Source organism: Phyllostomus hastatus, unplaced genomic scaffold (genome assembly GCF_019186645.2).
Source record: "Phyllostomus hastatus isolate PE091 unplaced genomic scaffold, TTU_PhHast_1.1 phas_scaffold_12, whole genome shotgun sequence".
NCBI lineage: Eukaryota > Metazoa > Chordata > Mammalia > Chiroptera > Phyllostomidae > Phyllostomus > Phyllostomus hastatus.
In genome coordinates this window covers 22,510,249-22,527,258 of record NW_025334007.1, presented here as the reverse complement: position 1 = coordinate 22,527,258, position 17,010 = coordinate 22,510,249, and positions in this window count along the sequence as shown.

The window sequence follows — 17,010 nt, the reverse complement described above, 5'->3', positions numbered from 1 at the left end:
GTGCCACCCCCGGGCATAAGAAAGTAAGACGACCCCCGAGGAAGTGTGAGAAGAGGTGGATCCCACTGGCCCTGGAGTTGGCCTTGAGCGCCAAGCACACGTACCCAGCGCCGCCAGAGATCAGAAGCAGGTCGAGCGTGTGTCTGCCACCTGTGGGAACCTCAGTGACTTTCTTTAGTTTCAGTCTGTGCTTCGCTGCGTGCAGCGGATGCTGGAATTGCCACCGAGGTGCACATTTGATATCAGGTCATCTCCTCTCCAAGTGGCTAACGAGGTGTTCCATGAAACTTCTGTCCAGGTCCTTTCTGATTGGCGGGTCTTGGCACCATTGATGAATTCCAGCTCCATCTTCCCCTCTCCCACTTGTGCTTGCTTTATGGCCCACAGATTCCTTTTTCTCCATTTGGTTTCGTTTGTGGCTCCATCGGCCTGCCTTCCGTGCAACTTGAAAGTGCAGGGATTTGCTCTTTTCCGGGGCCGTTCCCGTCACGGGGCACGGGCCGCTGACCCGCAGGCCCACTCCACTCTTTGAATACCGCACGTTTCATTCCTGTCGCCGCCGCCGAAACGTCTCCTTCCTGCGCAGCCGGCACCCCCTTCCTGCCGCACGCAGGCCAGCCAGCACCCAGCGCCCTGCGTTCCTGATTAAAAGCAGAGTGGTTTTACGGGAGAGGTTTCGCCAGACAGGACGATGAATCAGATGGCCTTTGAAGGTTTTTACAGCCGAGACGGTTTTACGGCCGTTCCTTATGGGCTCTCATTGCGCTGCCATCGGAACAGAAAGGGGGGCAGCCCACTAAAATTTCTGCCTAAACGGTGTCGTTTCCCATGAAATGCTAGGTGGGCCTGGTCATTGAAAACACTAATTTTATTTTGTTAGCACCCATTTTGATGAGCTTTAGAAGGATGGCAGGGTAGGGACAATGTAACTCATTGATAGCACTTCTAGCCAAACTAAAGAGAACCGAAAAATAAAAAAATAAACAACCCCCAAATCTTGAGGAGCACTGAAATTTGCCCCTTCATCCACAAGAAAGACTTGGACCGAGGTACTGGGTGCCTTTTTTCCTCAGTATTTGTGGCGACACTTTTCAGATGGTCACTTGCTTGCTTTAGCCAATATCCCAGTTTGAAGTAGCAACAGGAGCCGTGGCTGGCGTGGCTCAGTGGGTCAGGCGTCATCCTACAAAGCGAAAAGTCGCTGGTTCGATTCCCCGGCAGGGCGCCTGCCTGGGTTGCGGGTTCAGTCCCTGGTGGGGGGCGCGTATGGGAGGCAGCTGGCGGATGTTTCTGTCCCTGTCTTCCCCTCTTTCAAAAAACAAATATAAATAAAACTGAAAAAAAAAAGAGAGAAGCAGTGAATGGTGGGGGCTGGAACACTGACAGGTCACGGCTGTGTGACCCCCTGTCCCCTGAGGGGCCATTGGCCGCCTCACTTTTTTTTTCTCTTTCTTTCTTTTTTTGGTTTGTTTGTATCCAGCGCCTGCCCAAATGCGTGTTATTCCCTGTGAGCTCTTCCCATCCATCCGCTTGCCTGCCTCCACCAGTCCTTTCCGTTTTAATTTACTCCCGACGTGTTCATTATGCTGGAGCAGAGCCTAATTAAACTGGTTAGGATGGGGGGGGCGGCGTGTGTGCTGGGGCCCGAGGACAGAGATGAATAAAACAGTGGATGGTCTCACAGACGCCCGGTCTAACGGGGAGGGAGAGGGAATTGTGTAATTAGATAATTCACTGTGCAATTACACAACACAACGCAGGGTTATGATAGAACACAAACGGGGGCGGGGGGTGGCCGTGACTGGCTGGGGGAGGGGCGTAGAGCCTGCAAGAGGCCATGCTGCTGACATGGAATTTTTCGGGGCGGTTCATACTGGGACACGGAATGCGTGGACAGACCGCAGAAGAAATGGAAGCAGAAATAGCGTTTGAGCTTCTCCTGTGGAGGGCTTCTGTGTCTGGCAAAGAGGTCTCGATTTTCTCATGTATGACCGTGACACTGGGGAGCTGGAGTCCGGGTGCCCCCTGTTCTGCTGTGCCGAAACGTGGGGTCCACCTGTTGCTTGCGGTGATCTCGGAGGCAGGGAAGGTGCCCCACACACCTGCAGCTCGGGGACAGGGTCGGAAAGCACGCCTGGGGGCTGGCCGTCACTAGCAGCCTCGGGTGAGGGAGCTCGTGAGAGAGACGACCGTCTCTCTCGTCTGCAAGCAGAATGCAGACACGTGGCCGAAAGCCTGGCAACTGCCGGGTCGTTTTGTTCCGCCGGCAGTGTGTCCATTACGGCACAGCCTGGGGGACCAGACCCGGCGAAGGCCTAAGGCCCTTTGGGAAGGCATTTGGAAGAATGAAGGTGGGTAAACCCCTGGCAAGAGAAGGGGGCGGATGTGAGCAGGACCCCCGTGAGGTTCTCTGGAGGATCAGCAAAGTCCTGAGTTTGGGACGGTTGTTGGGCACGGTTCGCTGACAACGGGAACAGCCAACGCAGAGCCGCTGAAGCTGTTCCAGCCGGGCAATGGAAACCACGGAACAAGAGTGCGGCGTTCACATCCGCCGTCGAGGAAAAAAACCCGCTGTGGGCGTGGCACTCGAGACGCCTGTGAGGAGGCCGCTGCGACGTTCCAGGGCAGATGAGCGTCCCCTGGCCGCTGGCACCCACGGCCACCGACTCAGTGGCTTAGCACAACACAGCCGTGTCCTGTCTCCGTGGTGGGGCTCGGAAGCCTAGGGTCACAGGCGCTGGGTTGCGATCCGCTGGAGGGCTGCAGGGGAGAATTGGCACCTCGTCTCTTCCGCCTGCGGGTGGCATGCAGGTGCACGTTGGAGTCGGGAGGGGGCGGGTGTAAGGCTGCCCCCCTCCCTCGGAGACGTGGGGGCATTTATGGCACTGATTGTGGGAGCAGAGGTGAGCCCACCTGGCCGCTGAGCACACTGCACAGGGGAGGTGGGTGGCGTTGGGGTCAGGGTCACGGTCAGGGTCAGGGTGAGACTTGCAGTCCCTGGGCTGGCTAATGTGCCCTCCCACCCGCCTGCTGGCTGCCGCGATTCAGCGCGGCGGCGGCGGCCTGATCCGTCGGAAGTCACTCGGAGACCTTGACAAATACCCGCCTGTCCCCGGCCGCTTCTCGCCGGCACTTGTTTGGGGAAATAAAAGGTAAGTTGAAAAATGCCCCTTTTCCATTTTCATCTCTAATTGAATTCTCTCCTGACCCCTCGGCTCCCCGCGGCGGTGTTCCGGGCTTTGATGATGCGGAAGAGAATTTTGTATTTGGTTAATAAAATTTCCTGACTTGCCTTCAGCCACCTTCAACTCAATTTCCTGTCCCCGGAGACCGTGTGTGTTACAGGAGAGAATCAAATTCCTTATTCATAGGGAAAGAGTTCCAATTTAATCTGAATATTCAGCGCGCTGCCCTGGTCAGGGTGATGGATGGCGTATGGAAATACTTCTGGTTCTCGTAATCAAATGGCGGGACGCACGCCGGGATGGGAAGGAATAATGAAGTCTATTCAATATTCTCATAAAGCGCGGAGATGCACATTCCAGGACGAGACCCCACGTTCCCTTATTACCTCGCCCATAACAGCCCCGTTGTCGTCCCCCCGGCCCCCCCCGGCCCCCGCGCGGCCCCGGAAAGGTGGTCACGAATTAAGGATTAATGCAGGGGACAGCATGTACGACGCAGCAGCTCTGCAGAGCAGAGGCGGCCGCCGCCTGCCACTATTTCCGTGAATAAATGCGGCGGCTGGCCGGCCGGCCGGCTGGCCGGCGAGCGGGGCTCCTGGTGAGAAATGAGGCCGAGCTGTGAGAGTCACCGCGGTTCCGAGGAAGGATTTAGGCAAGGGTGGGGAGGAATCCTTTCGGGGCCACGGAGACTGAGAAGCAGATTGTTGTCCGGAAATCTGGCTACCTGATGGAAGAACTCGAACAGTGCTTCTGGCTGATCACGGCAGACATTTGGGACGGTTGTGAGGGGTGCGGGTGGTTGGGTGTGGGAGCCCGCCGGGTCCAGAGTTCTTGGCTGAAATGCGTTTGGAGACTGGGCCCAGCAGACCCCAGCTGAGGTGCTGTGCTCTGCTGTTCCACTGTTTAACAGAGGTGAGGGGTGCGAACAAGAAAATAAACGGACCACTTTGCAAAGGAGCTGGAGCCGGCCCGAGGAGCTGCCTCGGACGTCGGATGCCCTCCGCCCTGTGGGTGTTAAAACGTACACAGTCACCTCCGCACAGGGCCGAAAGCCACCCTGTGGGCTCCCACAGAGCTGCCTGCAAAGGGGACAGGGAAGCAGGTGGGGTGACGCCTGGACGGAGGAGCCCAGGACTGAGCATGAAACACGCCGTGGAGAACCAGCGACCCGATGCCGTGTCCTCTGTGCCCCCAGCCACGCCCCCCCGCTGGGGGTGTCCCTGTCCCCTCCCCTTTCTCCTACGTGAGTGCCACCCCTTTGTCTGCTCCTGGGGACCCCGTGTGGGCTCCTGCCCGAGTCAGCGCTTCCCCGGGAGCTGTTCCTATGGATCTCAGGGAAATGCGCCCGCCTCTCCCTTTCAGAGGAGTTTTACGTTAGGTGGACCCGGCGAAGACAGAAACGCACGTCCCAGCGGCGAGCCCTTTGGTTCTCCTGCGGCGCAGGGCAGTTTCGCTCTTAGTGACGATGACGGCCATCGCCCACACACCTAGTCACCGTGCCCACGAGGGAGCGCGTGGGGAACGCGCTGTCCCCGAACAATCTCTCGTTTACGCCGTGACGCTGGGTGCCAGCTTCGTCCTGCTGTTCCCACCGCTTGGGACAGGTTTCAGAGGGAAGACAAGGGTCCAGGCAGGCCGGCCGAGGGGTGTCGGGGGGCCTTCTGGGAAGGAAGACGAGTTCCACAGCTGAGCGGGAGTGTCCAGGGTCCCAGGTACAAAAGTGGGGGGCTGCTCCGCCCGCCTGTGAGCTGGACGCTGAAGCAGACTGTGGACACCCAGCTGCGGGCCGGACCATCACGGCGGAGTGATCTCGATGTGCGTGTGTCCATCTGTGACCCCGGAACCTTCCTCCGGGTGACCTCTGAGACCCCATCCAGCGCTCCTAGGCTCTCAGATGTGACCTCAACGTGACCCTGATGTGGGTGTGGTCCTCGTGACCTCTGGGACCCCGCGATGGGACTCAGGTGCTTTGCGCCCAGGTCCCAGCCTGGAGACGCTGCCTTTATCAGAGCCCAGGCCGCAGGACCGCGACGCGCATTCGCCGCGCTGACATGCCGAAGCCCCGAATGGCGCTCTGGAACAGCACTGTGGGGCGTCTGGGGACACACTGGGCAGAGGAAGCTGCCCAGTGGGGGAGGTGCCTAGCGGGGCAGGTGAATCGAGGTGTCGTGGGGGCAGCACACACCTGGGGGTCTTTTCAGGGCCCGGTTCCTGCCCCGGGGGGTTCTGCGCCCGCACGTCTGGAAGCGCCCGCGCACCCTGAAGTGCCCGCCGCGGAGGGCACGAAAGCTGCACTGCCGTGTGCGCCCAGAGCCTCGGGGGTGTCTTTAACCCCTAGACCTCAGCGTGGGGCCCCGTCCACGGGCTTTGTGGTGGTCCGGTCGCCAGCTCTCAAAGCGCCGGTGGCATTTCCCAGCGTTCTCAGACCAGCGAAGCGTTCCCACTTCGGTGCGAGCGGCCACGGGGCGCTGCGGCCCTCCAAACCCGCCCTCCCCCGCGGGCTAGGGGCTAGGCTGGGGGCTGGGCCGGCCGCCGTCCTGTCCTGAGGACCTGGTGGCAGCGCCAGAGCCCGTTCCAGGAAGGAAGTGGGTCTCTCTGGACGCTCTCTGATCCTGAACCTGACGGTGGTGGGGTGCGGGGGGGGGGAGCCCTGAGCAACCTCAGCTCTTTGTCTGCAGAGGCTCTGATGCGCAGGAGTCCCGAGTGCTGGAGAGGCGGCTCAGACACTGCTCTTGGGCCAAAGAGACGCAGGTGCTCCAGACTGGCAGACAGAGAGACAGACAGGGCAGACGAGCAGGGAGGGAGACCGGTGGATGGACAAATGGATACACTCAGATGGACAGATGGATGGTGGAGGGATGGCAGCTTGATCGATGTAGAGACATGACAGGTGTTAGACAGAAAATCCATAGATACGTAACAAGCACATGGATACATAGAGTGATTATAGATCGTGTATGATAGATACACAGAATGTGGAGAGATTCTACATAGACAATAGATCAATGGATGAGTGCTGGACAAAGAGAAGGAACCATATAACTCTGTAATATATAATTATACATCACATCCGTACATGACATATGCATGCACCTCAGGTGACAAAACTTTATATTATACCTGTATGCATAGTATCTAACAATATAATATTATTTCCTCAGTACAATATAGCCCGGCACTGCCAATATATATGCTCCCATATTGCATGTGTAATTACAGGTTTATATATACTGCACATAAATTCTGGCGCATGTACGTGTATTATGTATTTTACACAGCGTGGCGAACATGACTGTATAATACGAATCACACGCCCATGCATATAACACAGTGCTGTGCTATCGTTAGGATCCCACAAACTAAGAAGGTGGCTTTGCAGGGTCACGTGTGCATTTCAACCTTGCAAGTTCCCGTCCCTGTGGGGAGGGCCGGTGGGGTGGGGACAAGGATGGGTCTCCCGCTGGGCTGGGGTCCCTCAGCGCTTTCCCACATGTGCATTGGCCTTGGCCCTGGAGGCCGAGGGTCTCACTGAGTGACTTCACCTCACCGGAGGCTGCAGGGAGGGGCTGGGGGCTCTCTCGGCTAGAGGGGGAGCTGGAGAGGCCCTGTCCCCGAGAGTGTCCCCACCCAGGACCTGCTCCCACTCTGCAGGGGCTGCCCCTGGTCCCGGGAAAGCATGTCCGCCTGTGGGAGGAATGGTGCATCGACCTGTTATTCGTAGTTCGACATTGTCATCGAAGTGTGTTCAGATACTTGTGCTGTGCCCACAAGCATATGAAGATCTGTGTGTCCTATGCTCTGTGTCCAGGGGAGACTGTCCCCTTACCAGGCAGGGGTACACACCTGTCCACTGGGATGCTTATGCAGTGGAAATTGAGGCCCAACCCAATGTGGCTGCTGCTCTCAGATCTGGCTGCAAACTCAGGGTCGTGACCCCGCCAACTCATTCCAAGCCCCGGGGGGAAGTTCCTGGAGCTCAGAGGTGGGGCCACCATGGATGCTGAGGGCTCAGAGCAGCCCCGGGCTGCAGCTTGAGCTCCCAAATAAAGGATTGTTTCCTTGTCTTGGTTATCGTAAATAGCGCTGCAATGATGCATGTAGAATAGAAAGCTAGAAAGTAACAAGCAAGGCAGCAAAACAGACGCACAGATGCCGAAGACCGGGGTGGGGGGAGGGGAGGAAAAAGGCAAAACTGGGTGGAGAGCGTCAGATACATGGAGACTGGAGTCTGCCGGGTGAGCTGCTGATGGAGAAGACGGACGCTGAGTTACACTGTTGCACCCGAGATGTTTGTACCGCGTTACTAACCGGTCACCACAGTCGATTCAGTTTCAGAAAAAGACGGTGGTGCAGACAGAGGTGAATGACGCGGCTGGGAGAAGAGTGTGTTTACCACAGAACAGGGAGTCTTTGATGTGAACGCTCAGGGCGGAGCAGCTGCCGCGGGGCCGGGAGGGGACCCTGTGGGACAAGGTGACTTCCCCGAGCTCTGCCCCCATCTGCGCAGAGAGGCTGCCGCCCCCGCGGCTGGCGGGCGCCTCAGATCCGCGCGGGGCGGTTTATTTGTGGCCACAGCACAAGTGGCCCGCATTTCAACACCCTAAAAGCGTCCCTCTGACGGCGGGGAGGGCATCTGTCGCACACACCTCTGGCCGTCACTTGACACCGGCGTGCGGGCCGGCTCTATTTCAGGAGCGCAGCTGCTGGCAGGGGCAGGCGGGCAGCTCTGTGCTGGGGCGGCTGGAGACGCCGGCAGATTCCTGCGCCTGTTCACGTGTTATGTTTCGGGCTCCCTCCGCCCAGCTGAGGAAGCCTCTGATTTCGGGGTTTCAGGGCCGGAGAGAGTCGCCACCGAAGACGGTCTTTCTGGGGGCGGAAGAGAGTTTTCCTCTTCGTGGCAAAGGGCTGCTTACGTCTCCCTGCTGCGCCTTGAGGTGGCCGCCCCAGACGTTCGCTGCATGCCAGCTCCCTGGGGCAGTTCAGCCAGTTTTGGGGTGCCGGGTGCAGCATTCACAGGCCTGGGCCCCCTTCCCCCCTTGGGCCATGGTTCTCATGGGGACCCTCCCTGAACCACCCCGGAGGCCCCTGGGGACCCTCAGACACGAAGGAGCTGTGTTCCAGCAAAAGCAGGCTACCCTGCCCAGTCCCTGAGCAAACAGACACCACACAGCCTGTGTTCCTTTCTTTTCGTTTTTCCTGCAAAAGCAAACTTTTGTATGAAGTCCAGAGGCTACAAATCCTTCACGTTTCCTCCTTCCTTCCGTGTTGAATCGGTTTCCTGTGGGAGCTGCCTCCTTAGTGGTCGGGGACTCTGGGGTGCTCAGGGCAGAAGGAGGAATCAATGAGCCCGTCCCAGGGCCAGGACAGCAGGGGTGACCCAACCCCCGCCCCCAGGGCTGTGTGTGCCGAACCCAACAGTCTGATGCACCCCCACCCTCCATGCTGTGCATTGAACCTGCACGGACTTGGAGGAGACAGGAGTCGCAAAATTAGAGATGTTTGTGCATAAATAAAAATGTGGCACCTTCCCACCACCTCCTCACCCGTGAGTGCAAGGGACGATGTGTGCACTCACAGAAGTTATCCGAACTCTGGAACATTCGGAGGAGGGGGGGCTGCAGGTGTTCCCCGAGGGTGGCCCCGGCACTGGGACAGAGGGTGTGTTTCTGTAGCTGCGCGTCAGCCTCCTGAGGTCACAGCTGGGCTCCACGGAGCCCGGTGGCTGCGGCGGGGCTGACATCGAAGCCGGTCCCCGCTGCACTCGCCCTGAGCCCAAAAGCCACCGTGTCCGGCCGGGGCAGGGACCCAGTGGAGTCCAGTGCAGGGAAGGAGGCCACACCTGCACACCTGCACAGATGTATGGGGCCATCTGGTGCTCCCTCTGCACCTGAGCGGCTCCCTGATGCATCTCCTCCCCCAAAGCAACAGGTGTCTTCTTTGGGCACATCAAAAAATGCAGGCTGAGCCCCGGCTGGTGTGGCTCAGCGGATGGAACATCAGACTGCAAAGCAAAGGGCCACAGGTTTGATTCCTGCTCAGGCCACACGCCTGGGTTGTGGGCCAGGTCCCCAGTAGGGGGCGTGCAAGAAGCAACCACACATTGATCGTTTCTCTCCTTCTTCCTCCCTCCTTTCCCCTTTCTCTAAGAGTAAATAAAATATTTTTAAAAATTGCAGGCTGAGCATGCTCAGCGGGAGAGCTAGGGCCCAGTTTGCAGAGCTCGGCCCGGAGGGTCCCCGCCCAGCCTGCAAATCCCTGTTATTGCAGCTCTCTGTTATCCTCCTGGAGCCGGGACCCGGAAATGGTGCTCAATCACAGCCACATGGCTGCCCGCCACAGACGACGCACGGTGCATTCTGCACACCGCGGGATGTCTGGCCCCTGCGTTTCCCAGTTCTTTCGGGGAGCCAGGTACGGTGGGCCTGGGTCGCCCCTGGGGTCAGCAGGATTTGGTGCGGACTTTAAAGTCGGCGTGCGGGCAGGCACCCCAAAACTCGGGCCGCGCGTGACACCCACCACTCTCCGAAGAACAATGACCCCGGATCCACCGCAGCTGTTTCATTACTCCCCAGAACGACGTGAGCTTATTTAATAAATGGAAGAATTTTTTAATCAAATCATAAAACAGGATGTATAAAGTTTGTTATTGATTGCACGTTCGTAAAAGCTTTCTCAATAAAGCCGGGCCGGCCTGGCTGTCTCAGGTTTCTATTAGGTAATTTAATCTGTCTAACTCTTACTTTATATTGTTTTTTTTTTCTTTTTTATTACTTCATATTACAGTACATCTTTGGAGCCAAACGTGGAATAGCATAATTGTTTTTTTCTTCCTGAGACGTAAAAAAAAAAGTGCTTTTTGTTCAAGGAGGTAATAATTCCAGACAAAACTTAAGCGATTTTAATGAGAAAAAGCCCCGCCAACAGAAAAGAAACAGCTTTCACGGACCTTTATGCCCTCTTTTGATCTGAAACATTGTAGCCGTGTTTGTGAAGTCTGTTTCTCAAAGCCACACGAAGGTGCCTGCTGGTAAACAGCCCGCTGTGACCCCGGCTTTTGCTACAAGCTTTCAGTGAAACTCCGGTTCCTCTCCTTCCTGATGCTGTAACTTTGTTCTCTCCCAGGAAGCTGGGATTTTCCCAGAGCAGATGCACGAAAACCCACCGGGGCACTCAGGTTCATTGTCCAGGCAGGACGAACTCGGGGGCAGCCTGAGCAGCCTGTCCTGATCGCACTGCGTCCACTTCCCCCCATCTCCGTCCCACGTCTGTCTGGACGTTTCGAGGTTTGTTCACGATCCCCTGGTCGCGTCCACGCACCGCCCGCCTCGCTCTCACGCGAGCCTCGGAAGGCAGGCACATGTCTTTGCCACCAAAGGCATGGCCATGAGGGGCAGAGGGTGGCTCAGGCCGCATTGAGGGGCAGAAAGCAGGCCTGGGCCAGGGGTCCGTGTCCTCCCATGTCCTCCCCAGCCTCCTTCTACCTCTGAGTCACTGTTCCTCCTCCATGGGGACCCTGGGCGGGGCCGGGCGGGGTGTGGGGGATACAGAACCCAGGCAGCCAAGCTATGACAGCTATGATGTCACCAGGCCGTCCTGTCTTCCGTCCTGAGAACAGTGTCACCTCGTGCTACCGGGCCACACCAGGCAGGCAGGGCAGGCAGCTCGGGGTGCCCTGTGAGCGGGACCCCGGCCAGTGTCCCCCCCCATGTCCCCCGTGTCCCTCGAGCCACGGCTAAGGTCCCTCCCCCCCAGTCCTGCTGCTTTGCCGGTCTGTGCTCCTGTCCGAAGTGAAAGCTGGCAGAGGGGCCAGCTGGCTGGCTTTCCCCGTTTCCCAACCGGCGGGAACACTCCCACGACACTAAGGACCAGTGCAGTGCTCATGGGTTGCGGATGCTCCTTCCTCTGTCTCCTTTGCTGAGGTTTTTTTTTTTTAGAGATTTTATTTATTTGCTTTTAGAGAGGGAAGGGAGGGAGGTATATATAGAGAGAGAAACATCCATGTGCGGTTGCTGGGGGCCGTGGCCTGCAACCCAGGCATGTGCCCTGACTGGGAATCGAACCTGCGATGCTTTGGTTCGCAGCCCGCGCTCCATCCACTGAGCTACGCCAGCCAGGGCTCACTTACTGAGTGTTTACCGGGAAGACATGCTGGCCTTTTTGCAAACACTTTCTCTGCGTCATGGCGATGACCATATGGCTTTTATTCACAGGGTGCCTGACATTTCACACCCGGGGGCTCCTTGGCCACCGGTTCTAAGACCCCCCTCCACCGGGCAGGTTCACGCTGGGGTGCAGACGTGTGGCTTCCGTGGGTTAGCAGGGTTTACCGCACTTATTTCCTTTTGTATAATGTCCTGAAGGTTCGTCCACACTGCAGCAGGTGCCAGAATCTCCTTCCTTTCCATGGCGGAATATTCCGGCACCGTCTGGTCGCACCACATTCTGCTTCCTCACCTGCGGATGGGCCCCTGGGTCGCTCCCCCTCTGGGCTCCTGAGTCGTCCCGCTGGCTGCCCGAGTGTGCAACCGTCTCTTTGAGTGTCTGCTTGCGGTTCTGTTAAAACACATCGACGCGCTGGATGTGGGGATCCCACGGTGTTTCTGTCTGGTTTCCGAGGACCGACCCCAGGGTTCCCCGAGGCGCATGCCCACTTCACGTTGCCCCCCCCCCCACAGCGCAGGAGGGGCCTCACACCTCTGACAAGCGCAGGTTGGCGTCCTGGGCAACGCCCCTCTCTTCCTGCGGCGTTTGCTTCTCTCACAGTTGAACTTGGCAGTGAACCCTCTGGCAGTTTCCCCTTGTGTGGGGCTGGAGTGGAGTCTACAGACCCCACGTTGGAGCCCAGGGACCGGTGTCTAAAGCCAGGGCGGGTGGCCGTGGGGGCGGTCGGTGCCCCCTGGGGGACCAGACGCAGAGGACGCCGAGGCTGAGACCTTGTATCGGCCCCCTCGGTGGGTGTCCCCACCTTTGGGGCTCCCCCCGGAGTCCGCCAGAGCCTGGGCACAGGCGCCTGCTGGCAGACCCCGCCGTGACCCTCAGAGCAGTGTCCTCAGCCCACACTGACGTGTGTGGGGACGCGGCCGGCCGTGTCCTGGACGTCACTGTGTGTCCAGGACACGGCGAACCGGGGACCTGTCCCCGTGGAGAGGTGTCTGTGCCGCTGTGTGACGGCTGGGCCTCCCCTGGGGTCGTGGCCCTGGGAGCGCTGACCGCTGTGGTGGGGACAGTCAGCTGTCGGCAGGACAGCTGGGGCCTGACCTGCCCGGCCGGGGCGGCCTCGTGGGCCCCTTCCTGTCGACAGCGCCGGCCAGTCTGTTTACCCGTCGCTACGGCTGCCCCGGGCGACACTTCCTCCCTCGTCCACCCTTCTGTCCTGCACGGGCGACTGGGAGACACCCCTGGGCCAGGAAGGCAGCCCGCTGCTGACCTGCTTGGGGACAGGGCTCCAGGGCTGGGGACGGGGTCCGGGGGCCTCATCCAGGGGCTCTGGGCTGTTGGGTCCAGTCACTCACTGTCCATCTGTCATCCATTTATTTATCCGCCATCTGTACATCCCTTTCATCCATCCACTCACATGGCTTTCCCTCTGTCCTTCTGCATCTATGGACCCATCTAGCCACCTGTGTATCAATAATCTCCGTCTCACTTCGTCCACATGTCCATCCATCCATGCATCCATCTGTCACCTATCCATCACCCATCTCTTTATCGACAGGCATCCATCCACCCATTCGTCCACCTTCGCTTCCACGTATCCATGGATGCAGGAACCCAGGGAACTGCGTGTCGTCTCTGGGTCTGCTCCGGCCCGTGTGCCTGCGACTGCGTGTGCTGAGACGGCTGGGAAGGGAGCCTTGTCCCACCTGCCCGCCGAGGGGACAGAGCAGGGTCCCGGGGCAGCAGGCGGCAGGGGGTCTGGCCCTTCTACAGGTGCGGAGGTGACCTGGCCCGAGGGGCGTGCAGGTCAGGGGTGGGGGCAGAGCCTGCTAGCCTTCCGGCTGCTGCGGACTTCCGCTTGTTCTCTGAGAGAGACGCTAGGTCACGGGTATTTTAATTTTGGGGGAGGAGTGTTGAACATTTCTGTTTTTGTGGTGGCATTTACTCAGTGTAAAATGAATCCTTTGAACGTGAACAATTCCGTGGCGTTCAACAGATGCAGAATGTTGTGCAACTGACCTTACCATCTCATTCCAAAACAGCCTCCCCTCCAAAAAACCCCCAGTTTCTTCCTGCTGGCAACCGTGAGTGCGCCTTGGTCCCTGCAGATGGGCCTGCTGTGGACGCTTCACGCACACAGAATCCACACTGTGGGACCGTGGGTGTCTGGCGTCTCTCAAGGAGCCTCCAGTGTTCCAGGCCTGTCCACGCTGCAGCCTGAGCCAGAGCCTCGCTCCTGTTCCTGGCTGCGTAATATTCCACAGTGTAGCTGGGCCCCATTCTGTGCATGCGTTTGGTGCATTGATGGACACTTGGGCCGCTTCCACCTCTGGGCCTGAGGGCCCGGGCAGGGTTTCAGGGGCAGGCGGGCGGGCTCTCCCCCTCTCGCAGGACCGGCCTGGCCCACGGGGCCCCCACTTGGCGTGGAAGGGCGTGGAGCTGGGCGCCTCCGTGTGCCCAGGGAGAGGGGTGGAAATACAAACGGACTCGCAGTGGTCCGGGACAGCTGGGCACTCTGCTGGCCTCCCCGGCCCGGCCCCGCGGCCGCGCCCGAAATTCCGAAGCTGCCGCTTTCCTGAGGCCCGAGGGCTGGCGGCGCCTCCGGCCCGCCAGGGAGCAGCCTCCGAACGCCGCCGCTATGAATAGCTCGGGGCGTGGAGGGCGCGCCGCCGCTCACCTGGTCCCAGCATTTCCCTCGCACGCCTCCCGGAGCCAAGGCAGCGCCTGGGGCGCGGTGAGCCCGGGGGGATTATCCGCAGGAACGCCGGGGCCCGGATTTAGATGCCGCTTTCGCCTTTTAAAGGCACGGCCGGCCGCCTCTGCCTGCGGCCCTGGATGCCTGCGTGTCCACACAGCACCTTCACCGCCCACAGTCATGGCCGCCGGAGCCGGGCCAGGCTGGGGACAGCGTGACCCTGGGACCCAGCAGGGTCACCGGCACCCAGTGTTGAACTTGGCCTGGGGCACGTGGCACCCCCAAATTGGGGAGGCGGCGGCCCCCCCCCCCCACACACTGGAGGGATGGGAGGACCAGCAAGCCTTTTCCTCCATCGTTTCTGGTCCTGGAGTCCACAGGATGGACCCCCCGAGAACCCGGCTGCCCCAGAGCTGGGCGCAGGGCCCACAGGGGGCCCCCCATACACCCCGGGGCCCGGCCTTTTTGCGGGTCCATCTCGACGGGAGCCTGGCACCCCGGCGGCGGCCAGCTGTCCCTGTTTGTGTGGTTGCCTGGTGCTGCCGCAGTTATAAATAGCGAGGTCAGCCGGGGCCGCCCCGGGGTGGACGCCAGCGGCCGGCTGCTGTCAACAGTGACGCCCCGCCCGGCCTCCGGGGCCGCTGGTTCCTGGGCGGCTCCTTCCCGGCCCACTGGGTGGGGGGAGCTCGGTGCCACTGCCCCCAGGAAGAGCCTCGTTTCAGGGACCCCGAGCAGTCTCCGGTTCTTCCAAGACCCAGGCGGACGTGTGGCTCAGAGAGCGGGAGCCGTAGGGACCCAGTGGTTACACTGTGAGGCATTTTCAGCACAATGGTTTGGGGGTCTGTTCGCAGGAGCCCGGCAGACAACTCCGGGCTGGGCACAGGCCTCTGCCCCTGGCTCTGGGCTCCGGCCGGCCCGCGGGCGGCGTCCCTGCGTTGTCCGTGGGGCTGCCTCCACTGACATGCGGCTGTGCCGTGAGCAACCTGAGTGCGGAGGAGGTGGGCCCACGTGGCTGTCCTGTTCCATTTTCAATAAGTCCTGTTCGTCTACTTCCTCTTTCTTGTGATGTTTTTCCACAGCGTTTCCTTTTCTCTGCATCACCGGAAGGGTACAGTATGTGAGGCGTAGAACCCCCAAAGTGTCTGTTCGTTGATACTTTAGGTGATCGGCATGTGTTCTGTAACAAGCTGGGCGGCACTTACGTTTTGGGGGAGCCACACTTATTCATACGTGGGTTTTTTAAAAATCCGGGACATGTGCGGGGTGTTGGGGAGAAGGCAGCCCTGACCGCAGCCTTTGGGTGGGCCCCGCTCCCCAGAAGCTTCCAGCCAGGCCAGAGTTTTGGGCTTTCCCGGCAAAGGGAGAGGGCAGCTCCGGAGGAGCAGAGAGGGGACTCCTCCTGGGGGGGGGGCGGACGACAGGGGGAGGGGACTCTGAAGCTGTGTCAGCAGCAAATAACCACCCTCCAGGGGGTTAAACCGCAGACATTGATGTGTGCACCCCCTCCCCCCCGGCCTGGAGACCGTGCCCCCTCCACAGGCTCCAGGGAGGGTCCTTCCTCCCTCTCCCAGCTCCTGGGGCTCCAGGCGTCCCCGGGCTGGTGGCCACGTCCCTCCCGTCTCTGCCTCCATCTCCACGTGGCTTCCCCTCGGGGTCTGCATCTCCTCTTCTGTCCCTTCTCAGGACACTGACATGGACGCAGGGCCACCCTGACCCGGGACGCCCTCCTCTCAGACCCTCCCCTCACCCCGCCTGCAAACACCCTGGTTCCCAGTTGAATCACATTCCGAGGTCCTGGGGGTTAAGCAGCGGCTCCTGGAGCGGGGCGGGCCCCTCGGTCTGTCCGACCTGATGTAACGAACCCCTCAGACTGCCCGGCCTGTGGACAGCAGGCCTGTATTCCTCACCGTTGGGAGGTTGGACGTGGGAGATGAAGGAAGCCCCCCAATTCTGGTTCTGACAGCAGCTCTGAGCCTGGTTCGCTCTCGGAGGTCTCCTCACCGTGTCCTCACGTCGTGGGGGCCGGGGGGAGGGACCGGGGCTCTGGGGGCTGCTCCTGCAGGAGACACAAATCCCACCCACCAGTGCTGGGTCACCTGCATTTGCAGGCTCCTGGTCGACCCCGTGACCCGAGGCCTCCAAACAGGCCCCCGCCCTCTGGGACGAACCTGCTGCCCACGCCTCCCGGGCCGCCCTCTGCGGGACCGTAAATGTCAGTACGAGGACTCACGCGTCTGCCCGGAGGACTCAGCGTGGATGCTTTAGCCGCTGTGGGCGCTCTGTCCTCCAGGAGCGCTGGCTGGCTGCTGGCTGTCTTGGGGTGCCCTGCACGCGGCATCGGAGCAGTGAGAGGAACAGAGCCGCCCCACCGGCCTCCAGACCCGCCGGGCGGGGCTCCGCCCTGCAGCTCCCGGCCCGGCCCGGTAAACCTGTTCCGCGCCCATAAACCTTTGCCGCGTCCCGCGCCCGGGAGCTGCGCGCGAGCCCTCGGAAACACGGTCTTCGTTTATTAGGCCGTAAAAGCGTGTTTAAGAGAGCCCTGCGCGTGCGTGTTTAAGAGAGCCCTGCGCGTGCGGGCTCTGGCCGCCCCTGGCGCCCCAGGCGAGGGGAGCTGCTTACCGGACTGACAGACGGGCCAGGCTGGGGGTGGGCGGGGCTTGCTGACCTTCAGGGTCACAGGGGAGTTCAGCGGGGTCGCCGCTGCCCACGGAAGAGCTGGGGGCAGGCTGGTGGCAGCCCGCGGGAGGGGGAACTCAGTGTCTCCCCCGTCAGCAGGTGCTGAGGGCCAGCAGGCGCGTGTGTGGACGGCGCCCAGTCGCCCAGGGCGCCGCCCAGGGAGCTCTGCCGGAGTCAGGACGTGAAATTACAGTCTTGGTGGCGGGCGGGCCTCTGCCCCCTGCAGACCCGGCCAGGTCCGACTCCCCTTGTGCCCCTGGCCCTGTTCACCCCGACTGGGTCTCCCCCTCGCTGATC